This window comes from Prinia subflava, chromosome 30 (genome assembly GCF_021018805.1).
Source record: "Prinia subflava isolate CZ2003 ecotype Zambia chromosome 30, Cam_Psub_1.2, whole genome shotgun sequence".
Classification (NCBI taxonomy): domain Eukaryota; kingdom Metazoa; phylum Chordata; class Aves; order Passeriformes; family Cisticolidae; genus Prinia; species Prinia subflava.
Genome location: NC_086276.1, coordinates 1,099,461 through 1,125,489, shown reverse-complemented (window position 1 = coordinate 1,125,489; position 26,029 = coordinate 1,099,461). Strand labels below are relative to the sequence as shown.

Here is a 26,029-nt window from a genome sequence, read left to right as displayed (position 1 = left end):
TGGCTGCTGGCCGCTGGTGGTGCAGGGTTAGCCGCTGACCGCGCCGGGTTGGCCGCTGGCCGCTGGCCCCGAAGGGTTGGCCGCTGGCCATGAAGGGTTAGTCGCTCGCTGCTGACAGTGCAGGGTTGGCCGCTGGCCGGGCAGGGTGGGCCACTGGCTGGGCAGGGTTGGCCGCTGGCCACTGGCCACGCAGGGCTGGCTGCTGGGCGCGCTGGGTTGGCCGCTGGCAGCACAGGGTTGGCCGCTGGCTGCGCAGGGTTAGCCGCTGACCGCTAGTCACGCAGGGTTGGCCGCCAGCCGCAAAGGGTTGGTCATTGGCCGTGCAGGGTTGGCCGCTGGCCACTGGCTGTGCAGGGTTGGCCGCTGGCCACTGGCTTTGCAGGGTTGGCCACTGGCTGCACAGGGTTGGCCTCTGGTGGCGCAGAGTTGGCTGCTGGCCGCTGGCTGTGCAGGGTTGGCCGCTGGCTGCTGGAGGCAAAGAGTTGGCCGCTGGCCGCGAAGGGTTGCTGCTGGCCGCTGGCTGCGCAGGGTTGGCCGCTGGCCATGCCGGGTTGGCTGCTGGCTGCTGGCCGCGCAGGGTTGGCCGCTGGCCATGCCGGGTTGGCTGCTGGCTGCTGGCCGCGCAGGGTTGGCCGATGGCCGGGCAGGGCTGGCTGCTGGCCGCGCAGGGTTGGCCGCTGGCCGCTGGCTGCTGGCCGTGCAGGGTTGGCCGCTGGCCGCTCGAGGCGAAGAGTTGGCCGCTGGCTGCGAAGGGTTGGCTGCTGGCCGCTGGTGGTGCAGGGTTGCCGCTGGCCGCTGGCCGCAATGGGTTAGCTGCTGGCCCCGCAGGGTTTGCCTCCGGCGGCGCAGGGTTGGCCCCTGACCGCGCAGGGTTGGCCGCTGGCCCCGCAGGGTTGGCCGCTGGCCACGCAGGGTTGGTCGCTCACAGCTGGCTGCGCAGGGTTGGCCTCCGGCGGCGCAGGTTGGTCGCCCCCGGCTGGCAGCGCAGGGTTGGTCGCTCGCCACTGCCTGTGCAGGGTTGGCCCCAGGGCTCCAGCGCCGCTCCCATGGCAGGACCCTGCCAGGACACCTGCGGGCTCTCACGCCCCTTTTATACTCGAGGCAAGCCCCGCCCTCTCCCCGACAGCCAATGGCAGCTCAGTGACCTTCTCGGTGTCAGGCACCGAGCGGCCGGGCCCTTTGTGATGTCACAATGGGGGCGTGGAGCCAGCGAGACGGAGCCATCTGATTGGTCGCTGCGGCAGGTGTTACTGCTGGCATTGTGCACGGCGGCGCTGATTGGTTCGTTCCATGCGGAGGGTGGGGTAAGGCGGGGAGCGGTTGCGGGGGTCCCAGCCCCACTGTGGGGGTCCCGGTCCCATGCTGGGCATGCCCAGGCCCATTCTGGGGCTTCTCAAGCCCATTCCGGGGGTCCCAGCCCCACTTTTGGGGTGCCTGGGCTCATTGCTTGGAGGGCTCCATGAGGGGCGGGGCTCGGGGCCGGGGGCGGTGTCAGGGCGGGGGGGAGGGGCCGTTGCCAGCCTGGGATTTGGGCTGAGTTGGGCTGGGATTGGGGCCGAGGGGGGCTCAGAGCTGGCACTGGGGCCAGCGCTGGCTGTGGGCTGGGGGTTAGGGCTGGACCATCCACATTGTGCCAAGGAAACTGGAACCACAGGGAGCGGGCAATTGGTCTTGTATTGGGAGCAGCCACTCCCCTTTCCCGCCCATCTCGCCCCTCCAGCCCCAGTGCCCCCCACCATGGTCCCAGCAATCCCAGGGCTCCCCCCCTCCTCTCGGGCTCCCCGCTTCTGGGGCTCTCCTCTCTCCAGGGTCTCGCTTAGGGAAGCTGAGGCTCTCCCAGAGCTCCCTAAACCTGGTGCTTCCCCTGCGCCATTGGGTCTCTGCTGCCACTAGGGCCCCCAAAAACACCTCTTGGGGAGCCCCTGATGTCCCCCCAAGGGTCGTCTCGGGCTCGGCTTTGGAGCCCTGTGAGCTCCAAACATCCCCCTGTAAGACACGGCCCCGAGATCCCTCATCTGTCTCAGGACTGTTGAACAAGGACAGAGGCTGAAACCCCCAAAGGACCCTAAAACCACAGCACAGGAGCTCTGGCCTGACTGGGCTGGGATGTCTGCCAGGTTTCTCCCGCAAGTGCATTCACTGGACCAAGAACTGGGCATGTGCGTTCCTAAAAGGGTCCAATTCGTCCTAAAATCACCCACAAAGGCCTCAAATTCTCCTAAGGGGCCTGAAATCCACATGAAAACCCATCAGGTTGGGCCTCGAATCACGCAAGGAAGCATCATATCCCTTCAATGTGGACTAAAATCACCCCAAGGAGGGTAAAAAACAGCCTAAAACCACATGGTTTGGCCTAAAATCAGAGAAATGGAGTTGAAATCATCCAAATGTGTCAAAAAACACTAAAACAGATCATAAATTTCTCAAACTAGTTTAAAACACACACAAAATGGCTTCAAATCACATATAAATCTTCCAAATTGGTGTAAAATAAACCCTAAAACTACCTGGTTTGGCTTAAAATCACCTAAATGGGCCTCAAGTCATACAAAAGGATCTAAAATCCACCTTAAAACTGCGCACGTTATTTGAAATTCACCCAAACAGAACCAAACCCCACCAGATTTGGCCTAAAATCATACAAATGTGCTTAAAGTTCATGCTAAGCCTGCCCAGTTTGGCATAAAATCACCCAAATGAACCCAAAAGCTCTGGGAGTGCTACCGAGAGCGAGACAAAGATGAGCACCAGAACCAGACCCAGCACCAAGACTGAGACCGACACCGGCACCGAGACTGGCACCAAGAGCGGCGCCGCTCTGGGATGGGCATTGAGACCAAGACTGGGACCAGAATCGACACCAGAACTGAGAGTGGCACTGCACTGGCACCAGGACTAGGACTGACACCGTAACCGGCACCAGAACTGGCACTGGGACCAAGACTGAGACCAAGACCAGTGCCAGAACCAGCACCAACACTGGCACCGCTCCAGGACCAAAATTGAGATTGCACTGGGAGCACTCCGGGACCAAGACTGGTACCAGTACCAGCACTGGGACTGAGTCTGCACTGAGACAGAGACTGGGACCGGGATTGAAACCAGAACTGGAACTGGCACTGGCACCAAGACTGGCACCGCTCCAGGACCCAGACTGAGACCGAGGCTGGAACGAGCACCGGGTTCGGCTCTGGGATCGCTCCAGGACTTCCACATTTGCTCCGGGCAGTTCTGGTTGCAGCCCAGTTAAGGACTGGGAGGGACTTGGAGGGAGCCCTGGGCTGGGCAGGACCACCTCGGTTCACATCGTTCTGGTGCAGCCATGCCAGTCTGGATGATCCCAATTTGTGCAATCCCAGTCTGTGTGGTTCTGATCCAGATGGTGCCAGGTTGTGAATTCCCAGTCTGTAAAATCCCAGTCCATGTGATCCCAACCCAGACAATCCCAGCCCTACAAGGGCCCAGTCCCATCATCCCAGTCTGGATGCTCCTGATCCAGATGGTCCCGCTCTGTGCAGTCCCAGGCTGGAGGATCCCAGTCCATGTGAGCCCAGCCCGCAGGATCCCAGTCTGGATGCTCCTGCATGGCACACACTGCAAGGCTCTGGAATTCCAGTTCCCAGACAGGAAAAGACCTTCCTGCCCTTGAGGGCAAAGCTCTGAAGAAGGAGCCAAAAGCCAAGGGCAGCAAGATCCTCCAGGGACAATTCACTGCCAGCCACCAGAACTTCACCCATGCTGGTTGTAGCCCCTGCATTGGGAATTCAGTCAGGTCAGGAGCTTTGGTGGGAGCTGCCCTGGCTCAAGGGAGACATTGAGAGACAAAGAGAGCAGGCTGGAGAGGCAGGAGAGAAAGGAGGACACCAACACAATCAGCTGAGAAGGTGGCACTGTGAGAACAGAACTGACACTGACTGAAAATGAATGGCACAGGAATGAAGAACTCTCAAAGTCTGATTTACTATCAAACATATCCCACCTGCCCAGCCCCAAGCAATCCCAATCCCACCACTCCAAATTTGTATCCCACTTCTCTTGATCTCCTCCCAACCCCATCTTGTTAGAAATGAAAATCCATACTCCAATCTTTCATCAAAATTTTAGCTATTTATTAAAGTACGTTCCATAAAAAGCCAGCAAGCAGCGCTGGGTGCGCGGGGAGTCTGCACTCCTCCGTCACATACCCCAACTGTGAGTTCTGCAAATATTTATTCCATCCCTTCATACAGATGCACAAACATTTCTCAGCACTTCTCAGTAGCCTCCTCTCCCCCCATTTCCCCTTGTGGTGCCTGTTGTCCTGCTATGCTGTGTGGGCTCTTTCTTGGTGGTCTTTCAGCTCTCTGTGATGGTCGTTGCTCTTCCTCATTCATTTGCTGATCTTTAGGTTCTCACCCAATTTTGCCTCTATAAGCAGTTCACGTGTTTGCTCAGTTGGCCCATCTAATGTTCACCATATTCTGTCCATCTCTTTCCCCTCCCAGTCTTATCCAGCAGTTCCTCAGAATTCATCTCTTTTATTCCCATAGTACAATGTCATAATTATATCTGTATTTTCTCTGATACAAATCACAGTCATACCTCTCACAATCTCACCCTGGCGCCCATGGAATGCAGGAAATTTGCCGTGGGACTGAGTTTTTCTCAAGGTGGGAACAAGCCATTTTGGGGTGGGATTGAGCCCTTTTGGGTTAAAATTGACTTGTTCTCTGTGGGATTGGAGTGGCTTGAGGTGACAGACCCATCCCTTTTGGCTTCTGGAGTGCAGAGAGATGGAGAGGAGAAAAAAAAGAAGGCCAAAACAAAAGAATAACCGGCCAGGTGTCTTCCTAACATGGATCACAGGGAATGTGGGGCACCAGGGCTCTGCCTAATGTGACTCCTCCAGTGGGGGATAGAGTTGGAGCAGGGCACGAAGCTCTTCCCGCACTGGGAGAACTGGCAGGGCTTCCCTTATTGGTGCCTGAGTTGGTGTTTGGTCAAGTGAGAGCTCCGGGAGAAGCTCTTCCCACACTGGGGACACTCGTAGGGCCTCTCCCTGGTGTGGATGCGCCGGTGGGTGATGAGGGTGCAGTTCTGCTTGAACCCCTTCCCGCAGTCGGGGCAGCGGAAGGGCCTCTCCTCTGTGTGAATCCGCTGGTGCCGGAGGAGACTGGAGCTGGTCTGAAACCTCTTCCTGCATTTATCACACTCGTAGCGCCTCTCCCCAGTGTGCATGCGCAGGTGCAGACCCAGACTGGAGCTCGTCCGGAACCTCTTCCCGCATTTCTCACACGCGTAGGGCCTCTCCCCAGTGTGGATGCGCCGGTGGATGATGAGAGCGGAGTTGCGCGTGAACCCCTTCCCACAGTCGGGGCACTGGAAGGGCCAATCCTCTGTGTGTGTCTGCTGATGCAGCAGGAGCTGGGTGCTGATCCGAAACCCCTTCCCACACTCGGAACACTCGTAGGGCCTCTCCCCAGTGTGGATCTTTTGGTGGAGGATCAGGTGGCTACGCTGCCTGAAGCTTTTCCCACATTCCTCACACTCGAAGGGCCGTTCCCCAGTGTGGATCCTCTGGTGACAAATCAGGTGGGAGCTCCTGCAGAATCTCTTCCCACATTCCCCACACTCGTAAGGTCGTTCCCCGGTGTGGATCCTCTGGTGGCAGATCAGGTATTCCCTCAAGCTGAAACTCATCCCACATTCCTCACACTCGTGGGGCCTCTCCCCAGTGTGGATCCTCTGGTGCCTGATCAGGCTGAACCTCTGGCTGAAGCTCTTCTCACACTCCGAGCACTTGTGGGGCTTCTCCCCATCATGAAGCTGCTCATGCTCCACCAGCTCTGAGTTCTGGCTCCATCTCCGGCCACCTTCCCGGCACAGGGTGGGTCTTTCCTCCTCACATCCCCCTGATCTGCCTTTGCAGCCTCTCCTCCTGAGGGATCTCCGGGGATTTTCCTCCCCACTGGATTCCGGTGCCGTGGAGCCGCTCCAAATGGCCTCTCCCATGAGGTTCTGCTGCGGGGATTTGTCCTCCCTGCTCTCCATGCTCAGCTCCTTGTCTGGGGGCGGAAGGACAAGGAGAGGATGGGATTTGCCTCCGTGCCACAGGGAAGGAGATCTCTCCTCTGCTTGGTCCCTGCCCTCCCCAGGTTGCTGGGAGTGCTCTCCTCTTTCCGGGGTCCCTCTAAGGGAGGCCACGGCTCTCCCGGGGCTCCCCAAACCCGGTGTCCCCCCGGCCCCGCCGCTCCCGCGCGCTCCCCACGTGGCCCCGGCAGAGCTCGGAGGGCCCGGCCCGGGAAGCCCAACCCCCACCGCGGGGGGACCCGCATCCCCCCGACCCCCAACGGGGCTCTGCCGCCACTGGGACACCCCAAAAACACCTCCCGGGAGCCCCCGATGTCCCCCCGAGGGGCATCTGCGCCTCAGCTTTGGAGCCCTGCAAGATCCAATCATCCCCCGCAAAAATCCCCAAACGCAGAGACCCCCCCGGGATATTTGGGGCGAGCTCCCCCTCCCCGGGCACCTGCGGGATGGGGGCGATGCTCCCCGGCCGTGCTGCGAGTTCAGGGAGCGCTGGAGCCGCCTCTGCCTCCTCTGCCCTTCTCCTCCTGCTCCCTGCTGCCGCTCCGCCTCTTCCTCCCTCCCTTCCTCCTCCTCCCCCGTTCCCAGCCCCGAACTGTGGGGGCGGGGTCAGGGAAAGGGCGGGAACTGTGAGGGAAAGGGGCGGGGTCAAGGAAAGGGCGGGAACTGTGAGGGGGAAAGGGGCGTGGCCTGAAAGTCCTGAAAAGGCCCGGTTTGGCCTCAAATCACCAAAAGAAGCCTAAAATCCCCTCACTGTGGCCTTAAATCACCCTAAGGGCACTAAAATCCACCCTAAATCCACATGGTTTGGCTTTACTTCAGACAAATGGGGTTCAAATCAGCCAAATGGGTACAAAATTTAACCAAAGGAGCCTAAAATTGGCCAAACTGGTTTAAAACCCACAAAAAATGGCCACTAATCACACTTAAGTCTCCCAATATGGTGTAAAATCAACACTGAAAATAGATCGTTTGGCTTACAATCACACAAAGGGACTGAAAGCCCTCTAAAACCCAACAGATTTGGCCTAAAATACCCCAAACCATGCTAAACCCCACCCAAATGAGCCTCAAGTCATCCAAAAGGATCTAAAATCCACTTTGAAACTTCCCAGACTATCTTAAAATCTCTCAAATGGGACTAAACCCCACAAAATTTGGCCTAAAATCAGACAAAGGGGCCAAAAACCCACCCTAAAAGGCTCAAAACCACAGCCTAAATCTGCCCAGTTTGGCCTACAATCATCAAAATGGGTCAAAAATTATCCAGAGATGCCAAAAATCCACCCTAAGCTTTCCCAGTTTGGCCTGAAATCACCCAAACAGGACTAAAATCTCTGGGACCGGGACTGAGACTGAGACCACGATCAGCACCAGAACCAGCACCAGCACCAAGACTGAGACCGACACCGGATCTGAGACTGGCACTGAGAGCGGCGCCGCTCTGGGACCGGCACCGAGACCAAGACTGGGACCAGCACCGACACCACAACAGAGACCGGCACTGCACTGGCACCAGGACTAGGACCAAGACCGTAACCAGCACCAGAACTGGCACTGGGACCAAGACTGAGACCAAGACCAGCACCGGAACCAGCACCGAGACTGGCACCGCCCAGGGACTGGGACCGAGACTGAGACTGGCACTGGGAGCACTGCGGGACCAAGAGCGGCACCGGTACCGGCACTGGGACCGGGACCGCGCTGAGACCGAGACTGAGACTGGGATGGAAATTGGCAAAAAGGGCTCAAAAGTCACAGAAAATGCTCCTGAAGAGTCAAAAAAACTCAAAATTGACAGAAAATGCTCCAAGATGCTGTGAGATTGGGGAGAGCCCAGAGGGACACAGAATTCCCAAGAATTAAAAAACATCCCCCAAAATTTGCATTAAAAAGCAAAATTATATAAAACAAGAACTGAAAGAAGCCTCAAAATGGCTCAAAAGAGAAAAGTAAACCTGAAAATGCCTCCAGAAATTCCAATATTATTCTCAGAGTAGCCCGAATTTATCAAGTTCCCAAAAAGTCACAAAAAATTTCCCCCAAACAACATCAAAAACCACCCAGAAAATGAAAAAAATAGAACAACCAAACCATTAAGATGCCCAGAAATATATTGAAAATCCAACCAAAATCCCCAAATTCTCAAAAATTCCCTAAAAATCTCCCAAACTCTTTAGAATTCCAAAAGCATCCCCCCAAAGCCCCCAAATGTCAGTAAAAACCACCCTTAAAAATGCAAAAAACAAAAAAAACCCCAATAAAACCAAACCAAACCAAAACAAAACAAACCCCAAAAAAACCCAAAAAAACCAAAAAAAACCCCAAAAAACCAAAAAAAACCCAACCAAAAACCAACAAAATGAAAATACCAAAATTTCCTAAAAATACTTTAAAAATAAAAAAATTACAAAGTCCCTCCAACCCCCAAGAATTCCCCAAATCCCTGAAAATTCCCAGAATTTCCTACACTTGCTTTCAATGAAGTTGTGCAGCAGGCAGGACTTGCCATTTACAGCCCTGCTGATCACCAAGAACTTGAAGAGGAAATCTGGGAAAAAAATTCCAAAACTTCTTATGACTGGACCCAAAATTCCCTCAAAATCCTCTCTAGAGAGCCCACAGTTCCCAAGTTTGGACCCAAATTTCCCAAAAGATCCTTTTGGGGACCTCAAATTCCAAAGTTTGGACCCAAAATGTCCTCTGGGGACTGCAAAACTCCCACAATTCCCCTCTAGAGATCCCCAAATTCCCACATTTGTACCCAAAATGCTCCAAATTCCTGCGTTTGGACCCAAAATTCCCAATAGAGGCCGCAAAATTCTAACAATTTCCCAACAGAAAACCCAAAATTGTCCCATTTGAATCCCAAGAATTCCCTGAACAGAGCCCAAAATTCCCAAAATATTCCCTTGAAGCACCCCAGAATTCCCCTATCGAGATCCCGAGACCCCCCTCAGACCCGCCAGATACCCCTGGACCCTCTATAGGCTACCCCAAAACCTCTACAGAGCCCCTATAGATGCCCCAAAGACCCCCCAAATCCCCCATAGAGACCTTCAAATCACCCATAGAGACCTCCAGAGCCCCTATAGACCCCCCAAATCACCCATAGAGACCCCCAGAGCCCCTATAGACCCCCAGGGCAATCCCCATCCCCTAGAGGGACCCCCAGATCCCCTAAAGACCCCCCCAAATCCCCCATAGAGACCCTTGGATCCCCTACAGGGACCCCCAGACCCTACTCAAATCTTCTATAGGGATCCACAGGCCCCCCTCGGCCCTCTAAAGACCCCCCATAGATCCCCTATAGACACCTCAGACCTCCATTAGAGACCCCCAGACCCCACCAGACCCCCCAGCCCCCTCACAGGGATCCAAAGACACCCCCAGATCTCCCCACACCCGCTACAGGCTCACGCAGGCCCCTACAGACCCCCCCAGTCAGCCAAAAGGCCACCCAGACCCCCCAAATCCCCTACAGAGACCCCCAGACCCCATTTAGGGATGCCCAGACACATTTTATGGACTCCTCCGGACCCTCTGTAGACCCCTCAGACCCCGAGAGATCCCCTATAAGCCCCCAAGCCCCCTTTAGGCAGAGCCAGAACACCCTAAAACCCCAATAGATCCCCAAAAATGCCTCATAGACTCCTCTACATCCCCTGTAGACATGGCACTACATCCCCTAAAGAGACTCCCAGGACCCCCCAGACCCCTATAGATCCCCTATAGATCCCCCATACCTATTCTTGGGTTTCCAGCCCCATTCTGGAGGTGCCCAGGCCTATTCTGGCATTGCCCAGCTCCATTCTGGAGGCCTCAGCAGCATCCCGGGGATGCCCAGCCCGATTGTGCAGGTGCCCATTGCTATTCTTGGCTCCCAGCCCCATTGTGGGGGTGCCCAGGCCCATTCCGGGGGTCCCAGCCCCATTGTGGGGGTGCCCAGGCCCATTCCGGGGGTCCCAGCCCCACTTTTGGGCTGCCTGGGCTCATTGCTTGGAGGGCTCCATGAGGGTCGGGGCTCGGGGCCGGGGGCGGTGTCAGGGCGGGGGGGAGGGGCCGTTGCCAGCCTGGGATTTGGGCTGAGTTGGGCTGGGATTGGGGCCGAGGGGGGCTCAGAGCTGGCACTGGGGCCAGCGCTGGCTGTGGGCTGGGGGTTCGGGCTGGCTCGGGGGGGGCAGTGGCTCTGGGGCTGGCCTGGGGCTGAGGCTGATGGTGGTGATGGGCTCAGGGCAGGAACTGGGGCTGAGTTTGGCAGCTGGAGCCGAACCTGTGACTGCAGTGCGGGCTTGGGCTGGGCTGGAGGAGGGAGCTCGGGCTGAATTTGGGGTGGGTGCTGGGGCCGGGAACTGCTCCACCAGTGGTGTCCGTGTCCCTGGCCAGCCCACAGAGGCGGGGACGATGCTTGGGTGGTGGTTGGAGGTGACTTTGTGCATGAGGGAGCGTGGCCGGGCAGCTCCCTCGGCGTTCTTGCCGGACAGCGGCTCTGGGGCAGGGCGATCCCCTCGTGGCTGGAGAATGCAGTGAGGAGAGGGAGAGGAGCCTGGCAAGGGGCTTCAAAGTCAGCAGCGTGGGCAACTGGGGGGGCTCCTCTGGCTTTCAGCACCCTCCTGCCCTGGAGAGGGAATCCTCCGGGATTCTGGGCCTCTGCGGGGCTCCTTCCCTTGTCCTGCTCTTGTGGGGCTCCCCAGGATGAGAATGCAGCCATGGTTTGGCTTGGAAGGCACCTTCAAGCCCACCCAGTGCCACCCCTGCCATGGCAGGGACACCTCCCACTGTCCCGGGCTGCTCCAAGCCCCATCCAGCCGTGTCCCAAGGCAGCAGCCAGGCAGAAATCCGCTGGCCTGCCCGGGGCTGTCAGCTCCTCTGACACCAGGATGACAACAGATTCCATCAATTCCAGAGAATTCCATGGCGTGAGAGCACCAGGATGTGGAATGTCCTGGAAGCCAGGCTGTCCTGGGACACAGCTGTCCCTCTCCCTGACGGAGCACGCTCGGGGGCTGGAGTCTCTGTTCCAGATCCCTGTTCCAGGATTGGCTTTTGGCCGAGATTGAAACGATTGTTAGATGTGTGGTGTTGAAATAGCTCTGCCATGAGGATGTAGATTTGATGGTTTTGCTCAGTCCTAGCGGTGGAACAGCCGATCTAGAGCCATGCTTGCAATTGAAGTGTCTGTGTGGTTGGGATAACATCCAGTGAAGGTGTGAGGATGACCCTGCCGTTGATGTGCCAAAGGATGTGTTATAAATGCCAATACAATATTCCAATTAAAATTATAATTTGGTTTATTAATAAAGATCGAATCACAGAATTTCTATAACCCACCAACAGCGGAGAAACTTGACAGAGTTTTTCCCGGGAAAATGCCAAGGGTGAACCGTGAGATACAGGGTCTGGCAGCCTGCTATCTCCCCCAACGGTTCACAAATTTGCCCGGTTCGGGGCTTGGTTTTTATACACTTTATTCTGCCCTCGGCAATATTTCCCCATATTTCCCATTGTTTCCCGACTAGCTATACAAATTCAGGAGTTTCCCCGACCAGGCAGAAAAGAGTTCTTTTCTCAGTTCATATGTTAATGTCCAGTTTCTATGGATCCTTATGGTTGATGAATGATCGAGATATGGATGATGTTGCTTGATAGTCTGTGAAGGTGGCAACCAAGGTGTGAGTTGCTGTGCCACCTTATCTTGATGGGTCTCTTCCCGGTACTTGAGAAGGCTGCAGGCTTTCCCGAAAATCCTTTGTTCCTTTCTGAATGGAGGCGCCTGCTTTTTCAGGGTTGTTAGTTTCACCATCTGCTACAAGGTCTCCTAAAACATAGACTTTTACCCAATACAAATTTATACAATTTTATACTTTTCCAATTTACCATAAGAACCAGAATTAATCATTTCACATTTTTCACAGATGGGCACCTGCGCCTGAGGAAGGCGTGGAGCACAGCCCGAGCTGGAAGCGATGGTGGAGGCACAGCCGAGAAACAGGCGTGCTCTAAGGAGGCAGAGGCAAGGAGGGACCAGGCTAAACAGCTCCTGGAATGTGGAAAGGAGTTGGTAGAAGAGTTTGAATATGCAGGAGAGTGATGCAATGGAAAGGGTATTTCAAGAATGTCTGTGAGATAGCAGGTGAGCACTTGGCCGAATGCCCAGTCACAGCAGATGGGCCAAGGTACCAGGTGGAGCCTATGAACCCTTTGCTTTCTGTCTCCTACTGGTCTTAATTTGTGTTTAATTCAAGCTCTTTTTAATTTTACCAGGCAAGTGAAGCTCGTTTTTCACAGTCTCCATCTCTGGTAGCAGGGGACACGCGGAGGCGTCTCTGTCCCTCTCAGCGCTGGGCTGAGGGCCCCGAGCATCCCCCGGTGTGACAGGGACAGAGACCCCCCCCAGGCCCGAGCATTGCCGCCAGGAGAGGACTGGAGCCCCCCCAGGAGTGCGCAGGGAGGAGAGGGAGGGAGACAAGGCCGGGCCATGCGTGCTCCTGGCCCCGCCTGAGGCCCGGGGCTCTCCGTGCTCCTGTGCCATGGGGAGGGCAGGGGCTTTGGGGTTTGTTTGCGTCGCCAAGGATTCGTTGGGCAAGCAAAGACCAGTCAGAGCATTTGAAGTGATTTTTGCCAATTTTATTTGAAAATACCTTTGATTTCAATTTTTTTATTTTATTTTTTTAAATTTTGTTTTATTTTTATTTGGGGTTTTTTTGTCTTATAATTTTATTAATTTTATTTTATTTATTTGGCAGGCTGGGGCGATGGCCAAAGCCCCCTGGTTTGCAGGGGCCGACACGGTCCCTGTGTTGCCTGGCGGCCCTCGGTCCCTGCCTTTGCAGAGCCGGGGCTGGTGCCGGTGCCGCTCCCATTGGGAGGGGCGGGCGCAGGTCCCCGAGAAGGGCGGCGGCGAGAAGCGGCGCATCGGCGCATCCCCCCTCCGTCCCTCCCTCCCTCACAGACAGCCCCACACAAGCGCCCCGTGCCGTCCTCTGGCCCCAGCGGACACTCTGCTGCTCTCTGCGGTCCTTGCTCTGGGCTGTGGCCCCAGGAGGACGCTCCGGCAGATGTCAGTGGCCAGCCATGGCTGGCGCCATCGTCCCATTCCGGGGGTCCCAGCCCCACTTTTGGGGTGCCTGGGCTCATTGCTTGGAGGGCTCCATGAGGGGCGAGGCTCGGGGCCGGGGGCGGTGTCAGGGCGGGGGGGAGGGGCCGTTGCCAGCCTGGGATTTGGGCTGAGTTGGGCTGGGATTGGGGCCGAGGGGGGCTCAGAGCTGGCACTGGGGCCAGCGCTGGCTGTGGGCTGGGGGTTCGGGCTGGACCATCCACATTGTGCCAAGGAAACTGGAACCACAGGGAGCGGGCAATTGGTCTTGTACTGGGAGCAGCCACTCCCCTTTCCCGCCCATCTCGCCCCTCCAGCCCCAGCGCCCCCCACCATGGTCCCGGCAATCCCAGGGCTCCCCCCCTCCTCTCGGGGTCCCCGCTTCTGGGGCTCTCCTCTTTCCAGGGTCTCGCTTAGGGAAGCTGAGGCTCTCCCAGAGCTCCCTAAGCCCGGTGCTCCCCCGCCCCATCGAGTCTCTGCTGCCACTCGGGCCCCCAAAAACACCTCTTGGGGAGCCCCTGATGTCCTCCCAAGGGTCGTCTCTGGCTTGTCTTTGGAGCCCTGTGAGCTCCAAACATCCCCCTGTAAGACACGGCCCCAAGATCCCTCATCTGTCTCAGGACTGTTGAACAAGGACAGACGCTGAAACCCCCAAAGGATCCTAAAACCACAGCACAGGAGCTCTGGCCTGACTGGGCTGGGATGTCTGCCAGGTTTCTCTCGTAGGTGCATTCACTGGATCAAGAACTGGGGATGCGTGGTCCTAAAAGGGTCCAATTTGTCCTAAAATCACCCACAAGGGCCTCAAATTCTCCTAAGGGGCCTGAAATCCACATGAAAACTGATCAGGTTGGGCCTCGAATCACGCAAGGAAGCATCATATCCCTTCAATGTGGACTAAAATCACCCCAAGGGCGGTAAAAACCAGCCTAAAACCACATGGTTTGGCCTAAAATCAGAGAAATGGCATTAAAATCATCCAAATGGGTCAAAAACAACTAAAACGGATCATAAATTTCTCAAACTGGTTTAAAACACACACAAAATGGCTTCAAGTCACACGTAAATCTTCCAAATTGGTGTATAATAAACCCTAAAACTACCTGGTTTGGCTTAAAATCACCTAAATGGGTGTCAAGTCATATGAAAGGATCTAAAATCCACCTTAAAACTGCCCAGGCTTTTTGAAATTCACCCAAACAGAACCAAACCCCACCAGATTTGGCCTAAAATCAAACACATCTGCTTAAAGTCCACACTAAGCCTGCCCAGTTTGGCCTAAAATCACCCAAATGAACCCAAAAGCTCTGGGAGTGCTACCGAGAGCGAGACAAAGATGAGCACCAGAACCAGACCCAGCACCAAGACTGAGATCGACACCGGCACCGAGACTGGCACCAAGAGCGGCACCGCTCTGGGATGGGCATTGAGACCAAGACTGGGACCAGAATCGACACCAGAACTGAGAGTGGCACTGCACTGGCACCAGGACTAGGACTGAGACCGTAACCGGCACCAGAACTGGCACTGGGACCAAGACTGAGACCAAGACCAGTGCCAGAACCAGCACCAACACTGGCACCGCTCCAGGACCAAACTTTAGACTGGCACTGGGAGCACTCTGGGACCAAGACTGGTACCAGTACCAGCACTGGGACTGAGTCTGCACTGAGACAGAGACTGGGACCGGGATTGAAACCAGAACTGGAACTGGCACTGGCACCAAGACTGGCACCGCTCCAGGACCCAGACTGAGACCGAGGCTGGAACGAGCACCAGGTTCGGCTCTGGGATTGCTCCAGGACTTCCACATTTGCTCCGGGCAGTTCTGGTTGCAGCCCAGTTAAGGACTGGGAGGGACTTGGAGGGAGCCCTGGGCTGGGCGGGACCACCTCGGTTTGCATCGTTCTGGTGCGGCCATGCCAGTCTGGATGATCCCAGTTTGTGCAATCCCAGTCTGTGTGGTTCTGATCCAGATGGTGCCAGCCTGTGAAATTGCAGGACATTTTTCTCTTGGGGCTGAGAGTTCCAAGAGCAGGTCTCCCCTGAGGGCAGAGGGCACCACCACACCCTCCCCCTCTCTTCTCTGCTCGCTCTACTCTTAAAGTGCCAGTCACCGTAGCAAAAGCAAAGGCAGCTGTATCTACTCAAATGCAGTTTATGGTTAAAAGGGACTTGAGTTCAGTCTATGGCTGACATTGTGCAAGAAAAGTCCAGCTCAGAAAGCTACGCCTCTCATTCTTTGCCCATCTAGGGTTCTTTTCATCTTCTGACTTTATCATTTCGGCCCTAGGCTGTTTTTTCTTTCTCTTCTGAAACTACTAGCCATGAGAATCAATGTCTGGGAAAAAGTTTCCTTCTGCCAAGAAAGGGTTAACAGTTTCTGGTTCTCGGCAGGGTGCGGGCTCAGGCACTCCCAGGCTCCGCAACTCCCACACCTGGCTAGGCATCTTCTCTGGGAGGGGGGCGGGAGGGGGACGGAAGGCACCTCCACAGTTTTCCACCCCTCCATCCTGGATGGGGCCAGCTCAGCTCCAGTCTTGTCCACTCTCTTCCCGCCCCAGGGCCCAGCTTACTTCAGTCTGGCCGCGTGGTTCTCCTCAGCTCAGCCATGTGGCTCCCCTCTCCCACTCAGCCTGAAGCTGAGCAGTGGAGAGGAGATGTTTCCCTGCTGAAACCAAACCCAAAAGAGGCAGACCCTCTGAGAGTCCTTGCTTTTAACTCCTTGTGTCCTCGGAGGCATGTCTAACACTTCAGTGGCCACTGAAAGTGCCAACATTCAAACCTGACCCCTGATTGGTTTGACTACAGCCTCTTGAAAAAAACTCACTTCCCCTCAAACCAGGACACACTCCCAGAGCTTTTGGGCTCATTTGGGTGATTTTATGCCAAACTGGGCAGGCTTAGTGTGGACTTTAAGCAGATGTGTTTGATTTTAGGCCATATCTGGGGTTTAGTCCCATTTGGGTGAATGTCAAATAACATGCGCAGTTTTAAGGTGGATTAAGGTGGATTTTAGATCATTTTGTATGACTAGAGGCCCATTTAGCCTGGGGCTGCAGGAGCAGGATGGGTGGGAGAGGGGAGTGGCTGCTCCCAGTACAAGACCAATTGCCCGCTCCCTGTGGTTCCAGTTTCCTTGGCACAATGTGGATGGTCCAGCCATAACCCCCAGCCCACAGCCAGCGCTGGCCCCAGTGCCAGCTCTGAGCCCCCCTCGGCCCCAATCCCAGCCCAACTCAGCCCAAATCCCAGGCTGGCAACGGCCCCTCCCCCCCGCCCTGACACCGCCCCTGGCCCCGAGCCCCGCCCCTCATGGAGCCCTCCAAGCAATGAGCCCAGGCACCCCAAAAGTGGGGCTGGGACCCCCGGAATGGGCTCAAGAAGCCCCAGAATGGGCCTGGGCATGCCCAGCATGGGAGCGGGACCCCCACAATGGGGCTGGGACCCCCGCACCCGCTCCCCGCCTTACCCCACCCTCAGCATGGAACGAACCAATCAGCGCCGCCGTGCACAATGCCAGCAGTAACACCTGCCGCAGCGACCAATCAGATGGCTCCGTCTCGCTGGCTCCCCGCCCCCATTGTGACATCACAAAGGGCCCAGCCGCTCGGTGCCTGACGCCGAGAAGGTCACTGAGCTGCCATTGGCTGTCGGGGAGAGGGCGGGGCTTGCCTCGAGTATAAAAGGGGCGTGAGCACCCGCAGGTCTCCTGGCAGGGTCCTGCCATGGGAGCGGCGCTTGAGTCCTGGGTTGGACCATGCGTGGCCAGCGTCCAACCCTGCGCAGCCAGCAGCCATCGACCAGCGTCCAACCCTGTGCAGCCAGCGGCCAGCATCAAACCCTGCGCAGCCAGCGGCCAACCCTGCGCGGCCAGCGGCCAACCCTGCGGGGCCAGCAGCCAACCTGGCACAGCTGGCAAACAGCGGCCAATCCTGCGCAGCCTGCGGCCAACCCTGTGCGGCCAGCGGCCAGTGGCCAACCCTGAACAGCCCGTGGCCAGCAGCCAACCCGGCACTGCCAGGGGCCAACCCATCGCGGCCAGCGGTCAACCGTGCGTGGCAAGCAGCCAGCGGCCAACCCTGCGTGGCCAGGGGCCAACCCTGCATGGTCAGCGGCCAATGGTGAACCCTCCATGGCAAGCAGCCAGCGGCCAACTCTGCACGGCCAGAGGCCAACCCTGCGTGGCCAGGGGCCGGCAGCCAACCCTGCCCTGCCAGGGGCCAACCCTGTGCGGCCAGCAGCCAACCCTGAGTGGCCAGGGGCCAAACCTGCGTGGTCAGCGGCAAGCAGCCCACCCTGTGCAGCCAGCAGCCAGCGTCCAACCCTGCGTGGCTAGTGGCCAACCCTGGACAGCCAGCGGCCAACCCTGCGTGGTCAGTGGCCAACGGCCAACCCTCTGCAACAAGCGGCAAGCGGCAAACCCTGCGCAGCCAGGGGCCATCTACCAGCAGGCAACCCTGCGCAGCCAGCGGCCAACAGCCAACCCTGCACGACCAGCGGCCAACTCTGCGGGGCCAGAGGCCAACCCTGCGCGGCCAGCAGCCATCGACCATCAGCCAACCTTGCGCGGCCCATGGCCAGCAGCCAACCCTGCCCTGCCAGGGGCCAACCCTGCACGGCCACCAGCCAACCCTGCACGGTCAGTGGCCAACGGCCAACCCTCTGCAGCAAGTGGTCAACGGCCAACCCTGCGTGGCCAGAGGCCAACCCTGTGCGGCACGCGGCCAACCCTGAGTGGCCAGTGGCCAAACCTGTGCGGTCAGCAGCCAGCAGCCCACCCTGCGCGGTCAGCGGCCAACAGCAAACCCTGCGTGGCCAGAGGCCAACCCTGCACGGCCAGCGGCCATCGACCAGCGGGCAACCTTTCACGGCTAGCGGCCAACCCTGCGTGACCAGCGTCCAACCCTGCGCAGCCATCGGCCAACAGCCAACCCTGCGTGACCAGCGTCCAACCCGGCGCAGCTGGCAAACAGTGGCCAACCCTGCACGGCCTCAGCTGCCCACCCTCAGCCCTTCTTCTCTTCTGCCTGCCTCCCCCAGACTGGTCAAAATGAGGACAGTGGTGCTGCCTGTGGACAGATCCAAATCCCAGTCCTGGGCAAGCTGCTAGGCCATCTCTTTTTCAAGCTGTTCAGGAAAGAAGAAACCAGCTTGATGGTGCTGGACATTCTCTGCTCTCTCTTCACATTCATCTCTAAGCAGAAATGTAAGCGAAGCTGTGGTGGGCTGCATCCCCGTGCATGGCCACACCCCCGGATACACCTGCTTGTCTTCCTTGTTCTTGTGATGTCCCCTTGTTGTGCCTGCTGCAGCTGCCACCATGTCCCCAGTGCTGCTGTCACCTCTGCTCCTGCCCCACTCTCTTCCAGGCTCTTGCTGGTCCCATGTGGCTGAGCTGCTCCTCCAGGCAGGACTCAGCCCCACTCCTCCCCTTCCCCGCGTCCCCTGGACTGCTCCACCCTGCCAGCTCCAGCCCTGTGAGCCCTTCCCCCTGACCAGGACTGCAGCCACGGTGTAACCGGGGGCTGCATGCAGAGCTCCAGGGGCTCGGAGCTTCCCGGCCCAGCAGCACTGGGTGCACACACGGGAGGCAGGGCCCCCTTTCCACCAGTGCCCACCACCTCCTCCTGTGTCCCACTGCTCCCCAGCCATTCCTGCCTCCCGACGCTTGTCAGGGCGGGGTCAGCTGCTGGCACAGCGCCTGTGTCTCACTGAGGCGTCCGTGTCTCCCCTCTCTTTAGGTGCCACACGGCCAGAGCTTCATGCCCTGCCTCCAGCACACTGGGAATGTGAGATCATCTCCTTGCTGGATACGCCCAGCACCTGGAGAGTTCAGGTACCAAGCCCTCCCCCTTGCTGGGCCTGTCATCTGTGGCACCAGCCGGGGATTTGTGTGTGCAATGGGTGCAGAATCAGCGGGGCTGTGCCTGGCGAGAGGGGTCCCACTGTCCCCCAGCAGGGAACACTGTGGTGTCCCAGCAGCAGCAGCAGCTCCCCAGCCCTGCTGGCCACCAGCGAGCCCTGGGTCCTGCCAGGGCCCACGCCCCATGTCCCAGAGCTCAGCCCTCCTCCCTGCCCTGGTGCCATCCTCATCCTCCCCTGCAGGGGGACTGTGGGCACTGCTGCCAGCTTTCCTGTGGCCCCTGCCACCAGCACTGCCCAGCACCTCTGGCCAGGGCTGCTGGCACTGCCCAGCCAAGCAGCGCCCTCGGGGCACTGGCTGGCACTGCCTCTGATCAATTCCTTCCTGCCACAGGCCTTTGGGAGATTCCTCAGGCCTGCTGAGAGGACAGGCATCGTCCTCGCTGCCATCGAGATCTTGGGATGCTCCAGCCTCCTGGACAAGAAAGCACCAGTGGAGTTTCTGGAGGTGGCCATGAAACCCCTTGAGCTGTGGCTGATGGATGTAAGTGGCCTGTGGCTGGGTTGCCCTACCCTTGAGCCCTGTCAGGTTCCTGCCTCCCTTCCTGCCAAAGCCAGGAGTGTGAGGCTCCTGAAGACACCTTGAGGCAGCAGAAAGGGTGTTAGGATCCTGCTTCTGACCCCCAAATAATGTTAGGGTCGGGTCATTAAATGAGGCCTCAGCCAAAGTTAAGGTGTGAACAAGACCATGAGCCAAGGTCAATAGTATGGGTTAAATATAAGAGTAAATGGGAGGTAGAAAAAGAGGAGAGTGAGTAGGAGAAAGAGACACACACCAACACATTACATAGATAGTCACCAAAACGTGGGTCACTGTCACCTATCGCTGGCTCTTCTGATCTCGGTGCTGGGGATCCCCAGAGGTGTTCTTGAGGTACCAATTTTATCTGTCTTAGTCAGATGATCTCAGCCTCTGATCATGTGCAAGAGCCAGAGCTGGGTCCATTGTACAAAGCCTTGAGTTTTCTGAGGTATCCAAGAATGGAAATGGTCCCTCTGGTGCTCAGGGTTCTGGTGATGCTGTCACAGACAGCGAGACAATGAGCAGGCTGCTGTCAGGGGCACACATGTGGCACCTGGACTCTGAGGTCTCAGGGAAGGTGCTGGCTTGGCCTGGGCTGGGAGTCAGGTGCTGGGGCGACTGCTCCAAAGGTCTGCCTGCCATGGTGTGGTCTGGGGGTGTCTTGGGGACCAACCAGGCACAGAAGTTCTCACAGAATGGAAACTGTCTTTGTAATAGGCAAGAAAAATGAAGGGTCTCCTGCAAGATTTGGCACAATTCCTGTGGCATCGGTCTTGGGACATCTCAGTGATGGCCATGGACATCTTCTAAAATTCTGCTAATGCTTCATTCTAAAATGTCCTGAAGCATCTGAAGAAGAGCGAGGCCATCCCCATTGCTGTGAAGGTGGTGCACAGTCTCTGGCACCTCTTTGATGCGGTGAGGCTGATGTGGGAGCCTGAGCCCCTCAGAGGGCCCCTGGGCAATGACAGCTGCCCTGCAGCACAGCCCTGCAAGCAGCACTGGCAGCAGGCCCCGCTCCCCTGGGCTCTCCTGGGCTGGATTTGGAGCCTTGCAGCCCAGCTCTGCCTCTGGCTGCTCTGGGCTGGGACCCCGGGGCATCGCCCCTCGCCTCAGCCCCCTCAGCTCAGCCCTGGTGGCCGCGGGCAGGGAGACGCTGTGTGCGAAGCTCACCTTTCCTCCTTCCTAGCAGGAGGAAGAGTGTGTGCAGGAGAGCTGCATCTGCCTCTTCAGAGACCTGCTGGGCAAAACGGTGTGGAGGGACAAGCACATCATGAAGAAACACACATGGAAGGCCCTGGTGTGCCTCCTCCTTCACATGAGTGACTGGCCCCCAGCGTGGCCAAGGTACCGATGTCCAGGCTGGGCACTGACCCAGAGACGGGGGGCTGACACCCCCTGGGGGTCCTGGAATCCCACTGAGAGCTGCTGGCAGCGGGCAGCATTCCCCTGGGCAGCCCCTGGGAACCAGGGCCAGCAGTCCCAGACAAGCTGGCACGGCCATTTCCACCCCCTGCCCTGCCTGCTCCAGCAGAGCTCGGCAGCAGCCTGGCACAACCGAGGCCTGGACATGAGTGCCCCAAAGGCTTCTCAGCTGTCCCCACTGGTGTGCTTGCATGGGTTTGCACCTCAATCCCTGTTGCCCAGGACTGTCCCCTTTTGCCTTTGGACAGGATTTGAGTTTGGAACTCCTTTGCACAATGTAAATACCCAAATGCCAGGGTACACCTGTGCAATTTTAGCTTGGAGAGCAGCTCCCTGTGCTCAGGGAACTGGTGAGGAAAGCCTCCATGGAAAATGGTTTTGCAGGTGCTGGGTTCCCTCAGTGCTGGTCACTCGTTGAACATCACCTCCAAAGGGCACAGGGGCAGGGAATTCCCAAGTGTCTGAAGTCAAGCAGGCGCGGCAGAAGGGTGGCTGGGCTGAGCAGGACTCTCGTGTGGAAATCAGGCAGAGGAGGAAGGTGTGTGCCCAGCAGCAGCAAGGTCAGGGGATGCGGGAGGGACACGGAGACAGCTCTCAGGAACCACTTCTCAGCGGATTTTCACTTCTTGGATGCCCCAGAATGCTCAAGGTCTTCCTGGTGCTTCAGGCCCTGAGGAAACAGGGCTTATCAGAGATGCTGGCAGGGGACTGACATCCATCCTCCGGACTGGGCACCTCTGCCCAGTTAGCTTTGCGTGGCTGCCTGGGGACAAACACCCACTGTCTTGGTTTGGAAAGACAGGTATCTGTCAGGGAAAACTGGAGTTTCCCTTGGAATGGAGAATGGCAAAACCCCTGCCTCCAAATTTTTATAATTTTGCAATTAGGAGCTTTCAGGCAAAAATATGGCAATAGGAATAACAGTTTTATACTAGGAATATTAAAAATGCAAATGCAGTAATACAAAAAAACAAGCAAGCAAAGAAACAAACAAAAGTCTTACAAAACCCTAATGGAGTCAGGAATACGACCTGAGTCCCTGTTGGCCAGGGTGTTGGAAGCAGTCCAAAAAAAGTCCTCCTGGAGTGACCGATGTGGTTCTGTTGGAGTAGAGATGATGACAGATGTGGTTCTGTTGGAGTAGAGATGATCCTGCAGACAGGTTCAGTAGTGCTGAGATGAGTCCGGTCTTCTTCTGGGAATCCAATGGAAAAGAGGAATGTCGGGGGTTCCTGTGTCCCTGTTTTTATCTGGGTAGGGAATGGTTGGCTCCTCCCCACGGGGTGGAGCATCTCAGAGTGGGATGATGTAATGTGTCAGTCACTGGTGAGCCTTAATGGCCCATTAACAGAAGATATCCCCGGGCTGGACAGGACATTACAATGACACGTAATTAATGTCACTGGTGAGTCTTAATGGCCCATTGACAGAAGATATCCCCCTGCAGTGACAGGACATTACAATGACATGTAATTAATGTCACTGGTGAGCCTTAATGGCCCATTGACAGAAGATATCCCCGGGAGGGACAGGACATTACAGTGACATGGAATTCATGTCACTGGTGAGCCTCAATGGCCCATTAACAGAAGATATCCCTGGGAGGGACAGGACATTACAATGACATGTAATTAATGTCACTGGTGAGCCTCAATGGCCCATTGACAGAAGATATCCCCGAGGGTGGACACAGCTGATGACAGAGATAAGAAACCCTGCCCCACCTGGTTTAACAGCTGGGCTGTTATCACAAGGCATCTGCCCTCCTCCCCCGGAGTTACAAGAGATAAAGAGAAAAGAAACCATCCCCAGCTGCTTTCTCCAGATGAAATAGAATCCACATTGGTTTGGTGACATCACCTGAGACAGGGAGGAATTCCCGATGGTTTTTTTCCAGCCGGGAGTGCGGCTGCACTTTGCCGAGCTGGGCCAGGGCCCGGCGCTCTGCCTGTGCCACGGATTCCCGGAGTCCTGGCTCTCCTGGCACTTCCAGGTACCAAAAAATCCCAGGATTCGGGGGAAATGCTGGAAATTCCCAGGAATTGCGGGTTTGGGAACATTTGGAATTTCAGGTCTCGCACAGATGCCGGCGTTGGCCGAGGCCGGGTTCCGGGTGCTGGCGCTGGGGATGAAGGGGCACAGAGACTCCGCGGCACCGCAGGGTGAGGAGGAACCGGCGGGAATTCTGGGATGGGTTTGGAATTCTGGGAATTCTGGGATGGTTTGCAATTACGGCATGGGTTTGGAATGCTGGGATGGGTTTGAAATTCCAGGAATTCTGAGAATTCCAGGATGGGTCTGGAATTCTGGGAATTCTGGGGGGAACTTGGAATTCTGGAATGGGTTTGGAATTCCAGGAATTCTGGGAATTCCGGGATAGGTCTGGAATTCTGGGAATTCTGGGGGGAACTTGGAAATCTGGAATGGGTTTGGAATTTCAGGAATTCTGGGATGGGTTTGGAATTCTGGGATGGATTTGGAATTCTGGGGTGGGAATTCTGGAATGAGTTTGGAATTCTGGAAATTCTCGGATGGGTTTGGAATTCCAGGATGGGTATAGAATACCGGGAATTCCAGGAATTCTGGGCTTGGAGTTCTTGGATGGGTTTGGAATTCTGGGGATTTTGGGATGAGTTTGGAATTCTGGGATGGAAATTCTGGCATGGGTTTAGAATTCTGGGAATTCTGGGAACACTGGGAATTTTGGAATGGGAATTCCAGGATGGGTTTGGAATTCTGGGAATTCCAGGAATTCTGGAATGGGAATTCTGGGATGGGATTTGGAATCCAAGAATTTTGGGATGGGTTTGGAATTCTGGGGTGGGAATTCTGAGATGGGTTTGGAATTCCAGGAATTCTGAGATGGGTTTGGAATTCTGGAATGGGTTTGGAATTCTGGACTGGGAATTCTGAGATGGGTTTGGAATTCTGAAATGGATTTGGATTTCTGGGATGGGTTTGGAATTCTGGGATGGGATTGGAATTCCAGAATGGGTTTGGAATTCTGGGACTTCCAGGAATTCTGGGAATTTTGGAATGGGAATTCCAAGATGGGTTTGGAATTCCGGGAATTCTGGGAATTCCGAGAATTCTGGTATGTTAATTTTGGGATGGGTTTGGAATTCTGGGATGGATTTGGAATTCTGGGATGAGTTTGGAATTCCAGGATGGGTTTGGAATTCCAGGATGTGTTTGGGATTCTGGGAATGGGTTTGGAATTGTGGGATGTGTTTGGAATTCCAGGATGAGTTTGGAATTGTGGGATGCGTTTGGAATTCTGGGATGGGTTTGGCATTCCAGGATGTGTTTGGCATTCCGGGATGTGTTTGGAATTCCAGAAATTCTAGGAAGTCTTTGGAATTCTGGGATGGGTTTGGAATTGTAGGGATTCCAGGATGTGTTTGGCATACTCAGAATTCTGGGAATTCTGGAATGGGAATTCCGGTATGTGTTTGGAATTCCAGCATGGGTTTGGAATTCCGGGATGGGTTTGGCATTCTGAGAATTCAGGGTTGGGTTTGGAATTCCGGGATGGGTTTGGGATTTTGGGATGGGTTTGGCATTCCGGGATGTGTTTGGAATTCTGGGATGTGTTTGGAATTCTGGCATGGGTTTGGCATTCTGGGATGGGTTTGGAATTCTGGGATGTGTTTGGAATTCTGGGATGGGTTTGGCATTCTGGGATGGGTTTGGAATTCCAGGATGGGTTTGGAATTCTGGGATGGGTTTGGAATTCCAGGATGGGTTTGGAATTCCAGGTTGTGTTTGGAATTCTGGGAAGGGTTTGGAATTCTGGGATGTGTTTGGAATTCCGGGATGGGGTTTGGAACTGTGGGATGTGTTTGGGATTCCGGGATGGGTTTGGCATTCCGGGATGGGTTTGGCATTCTGGGATGTGTTTAGAATTCCATAAATTCTAGGAAGTCTTTGGAATTCCGAGATGGGTTTGGCATTCCGGGATATGTTTGGAATGCCTGGATGTGTTTGGAATTTTGGGATGTGTTTGGAATTTCGGGATGTGTTTGGAATTCCGGGATGGTGTTTGGAATTCTGGGATGGGTTTGGCATTCTGGGATGGGTTTGGCATTCCGGGATGGGTTTGGCATTCCAGGATGTGTTTGGAAGTCCGGGATGTGTTTGGAATTCCAGAAATTCTAGGAAGTGTTTGGCATTCTGGGATGCATTTGGAATTCCGTGGATTCCAGGATGAGTTTGTTATACGCAGAATTCTGGGAATTCTGGAATGGGAATTCTGGGATGGGTTTGGAATTCCAGCATGGGTTTGGAATTACGAGCTGGGTTTGGCATTCTGGGAATTCAGGGTTGGGTTTGGAATTCCGGGATGGGTTTGGGATTCTGGGATGGGTTTGGAATTCCAGGATGTGTTTGGAATTCCGGGATGTGTTTGGAATTCCGGGATGTGTTTGGAATTCCGGGATATGTTTGGAATTCCGGGCTAGGTTTGCATTCCGGGATGGGTTTGGCATTCCGGGATGTGTTTGGAATTCCGGGATGGGTTTGGCATTCTGGGATGTGTTTGGCATTCCGGGATGGGTTTGGTATTCTGGGATGGGTTTGGAATTCTGGGATGTGTTTGGCATTCTGGGATGTGTTTGGCATTCCGGGATGGGTTTGGCATTCTGGGATGGGTTTGGCATTCCGGGATGGGTTTGGCATTCCGGGATGGGTTTGGCATTCTGGGATGGGTCTGTGTCCCAGGGTGCTGTTACGGTGTTTGTATCCCCAGCCGTCTGTTGGGCTGTGCTGGGTGTTGCATTCGGTGCCTTTAGGGTCGGCTCTGGGAGCGGAGGGGGAGCAGCGCGCAGTTTGTTCTCACAGGCTGCGCTCCCTCCTCCACGGGCTGTCCTGCAGTGTTGCTGTCTCCTCAGGATACTGTTCCCTGAGATTCTCCTCAGGGTTGCTGTTCCCCGAGGTATTGAGGTTTTTCATCTTCCCTAGCCCTAAGTGTTTCACGCCGGAGCCAGAGACGACAA

The 26,029-nt window shown here is 56.0% G+C and overlaps 1 pseudogene; it reads right to left on the bottom strand.

Moving 5' to 3' along the window:
- The window catches only part of LOC134562736 (zinc finger protein 850-like), a 124,249-nt pseudogene that overhangs the window by 8,577 nt on the left and 89,643 nt on the right, over window positions 1–26,029 (bottom strand).